This window comes from Schistocerca cancellata, unplaced genomic scaffold (genome assembly GCF_023864275.1).
Source record: "Schistocerca cancellata isolate TAMUIC-IGC-003103 unplaced genomic scaffold, iqSchCanc2.1 HiC_scaffold_1172, whole genome shotgun sequence".
In the NCBI taxonomy this organism is placed as follows: Eukaryota; Metazoa; Arthropoda; class Insecta; order Orthoptera; family Acrididae; genus Schistocerca; species Schistocerca cancellata.
The window spans coordinates 1,292,007-1,295,034 of NW_026047171.1; positions in this window are offsets into that span (position 1 = coordinate 1,292,007).

Below are 3,028 nucleotides of genomic sequence, written 5' to 3' on the forward strand. Positions count from 1 at the left end.
CCACCACGGCCGACTTGAGGTACTTCTTGATAAACGGCGCCAGCTTCTCCGCGTCCAGCTTGTAGTGCGCGGCAATGTACTTCTTGATCGCCTGCAGCGACGATCCGCCGCGCTCCTTCAGACTCTTGATGGCGGCCGTCACCATCTCAGAGGTGCGCGGGTGCGCAGGCTTGGCGCGCGGCTTCTTCGCAGCCGACGCAGACTTTGCCTTCTTCGTAGTGCCGGTGGCGGCGGGTGCCGCAGCAGTCTCGTTCGTAGCCGCCTGATCTGCCATTTCGACGACGCGCGTTAACACACAACACAGCGAGCAGCGAGAGCGAGAGGAGACACGCAGCGAGCGGAGCGCACAGCAGAGGAATAGCCGCCTCGCGAACGAACGAACGAACGAACCGGGCTTCTGCAGGGGCCCCCATGCCCCTGGATAGCGGAGTCCTAGTAGGCTTGACCTACTTTGCCTCCAATCTTCTGTTTGTTGGTGTTGTTTCTTCTTCTCTTTGGTATTGTGTCTTCTTGTGGCCCTTCTCAGGATTTTAGCTTCATTGCGTCTGCATTGCAGACACTGGGTGGGCCCATGACAGGCCGACTTCGCTGCTCCCGGCGCGGACGGCGTAGGGAGCGCCTCATTTCGACGGCTGCTGGGCAGCCGTCGGTGCGGCGGTCATCACTACTTCCGCAACTCTCTGCAGCGTGTCGGCAAGGTGTGTTACCTTGTCGATTGCCGCAGAGAGTGCTGAAATTGCTGCAGCCAGCCCTCCTTCAAGCGCTGCAGTTGTGGCGCCTTGGCTGGTTGCCGCAGGGTGACGTGAGGTGGCTGGCGCGTTTCCACGCCTTTCGCCTCCCGTCGATGTGTTGTCTGCTTTGCGCGCCTTCCCTTGGGCGTGGAAGGCGCGCTGGTCTTCTGGTGTGCGCTCGCGCGCACGTTTCCCGACGCGGGTGCGCCAGCTGCTTGCGCCCCCTTCAGTGGGGCCGGTGTTGGCAGCGTTGGCTGCCGGCGTCTGTCTCGCGTGAGCCGGCCGCCTCGCCGGTTTTGCGCCTGGGCGCGGACGGCGGAGGGAGCGGTCGGCAGTCGTCACGGCCTGCTGCCCGTTTTGGCGAGCTATAGCGGCTTTGAAGACCTCGCAGCCGCGGTAGCTCGCCACGTGTGGGCCGCTGCAGTTCGCACACTTGGGTGCGTGCGTCCTCGGCAGCGGACACAGTCGGCTGGAATGGGCCCCGGCACACTTCACGCACTTCTCGGGGAAGGTGCAGTGGCGGGCCACGTGCCCCATCCCCTGGCAGCGGAAGCATTGTACGAGGCCCCTCTTCTGCTTTAGGTTTTCGACGGTGACCTTAGTGTTGGCCACCCTCGTCACCTCATAGAGCCTCCTGTTTTCTGGTGAATCGGTGGCGATCACCAGAAGGGAAGGAGACTCCTTGTGGCTGACGTGCGACTTCACGCGCGTCACGTTGCGCACGTGGAAGTCGAGCTCCGCCAGTTCTTCTTTTAGCAGCTCCGGTTGAGCTGCCATTGGTAGTCCCTTAAAGACTATCTTCAGTAGTCGCTCGGGGACGGCGGCGTGGGTGTACCAATGGAGGCCCTGGTTCGACGCCTCGCTCGTCACCCTGATGTAATCCTCGGTATTGGCGACTTGTAGCCGCACCAGGTTCCCTGTTGCAGCGCGCAGGGTGAAGTCGGCAGTCGTCCACTGCCTTACGCGCTGCAGGAAGCCTTTGTAATCTTCTGCCACCTCGAAGACTATGGGCGGCGGCCTCCGGTACCGTCCGGTGGAGGGGACGGCTTCTTCTTCGTCTTCGTCGTTCGAGCGGCCTGCTTGAGCAGCGGCCGTGGGCGCCGACTGCTCGGGTTTAGGCCGCTCGGTCTTCTCTTCGACTGCAAGAGCGTTGTATCGGTTTGCAGTCGATGTGGGCGGCGGTGAAGGCGTCGTCCGTGGTCTGGCCGCACGTCTCGACGTGACGGTCGTCCACGTCGATCCAGCACCGCTATCGTCTGGCAGGGCGCGCCGTCTGCCCCCGTTAGTTGAGACAGCGACCTGTCTCCTCTTCTTGGGCGTCTTTTTGGCGCCGGTCGCTGCTGTGGTGTAGGACCTCTTGCGCCGCTCGCCCGCCGGGCGTTGCTGCGCGGTGGTCTTCATTTTCAGCGCCATCACGTCGGCCGGTAGTGCCCCGTGCACTATTATGTCATCTTCGCCGGATTCGTCGTCCATGTAGTCCGTGGACGGTGGCCGGGTCATCCTAGGCGGCGGGTCAGACGGGGCCGCCGGGGGAGCACGCTCCTCCGGACGGCGGTCTGCCACACCAACATCTCCAGTCGTCGTATTTGGGGGGCCGGATGGGGCCGTCGACCGAGCGGGCTCGGCCGAACGGCGATCCGCCACACCCATAGCTCTACTGAGTGAACCTCGAAACTCCGGGCGTGCCCACGACATCTCTGCGCGCTGCCGGAGCGACGACTGCGCGCCGCCTCGCGCCACAGGCCCAGCCAGTGTCGCGGGCGGGCGCGGACGGCCGAGAGAGCGGCCGCCACTCTGCGCGCCGCCGCGCCGCGCCTCCCGCGCTTGCTACCGCCCAACGTCCGACAGCCTGTGCGGAGCAGCCCCACACCTGCGCCACAACCACCCGCGCCTTTCAAACCACCGAGGATGGGGCTACACACAGCCACACCACAGTCGCCAACCAGTCGCCACGGCAGCGCCGCAAACCACGGCCAAACTGCAGCCACCGCGCGCTACAGCCTGGGTCGGCCCGCCGAGAATCGCCGCCCACGCCCAAATGCCGCCCCCACAGCCCCAGCCGGCGACCGGCCACAATGGCCAAACCTTCGGCAAAAGCCCCACACCGTCGCCGCGGCAGCCCGGCCAGCGCGGCCGGCGCCACAGCCACACAAGCGGAGGCGTGCGGCGATGACGGCCGTGCAAACGCACCTCCGCCGCCCCATCGCCCTCCCACCGTTTCCCGATCGGCCCGCAGCCGTCGGGCCACGTCCTCCTCCTCTCGCCCGCCAACATTCACAGCCCTTTCGTTCGTTTCC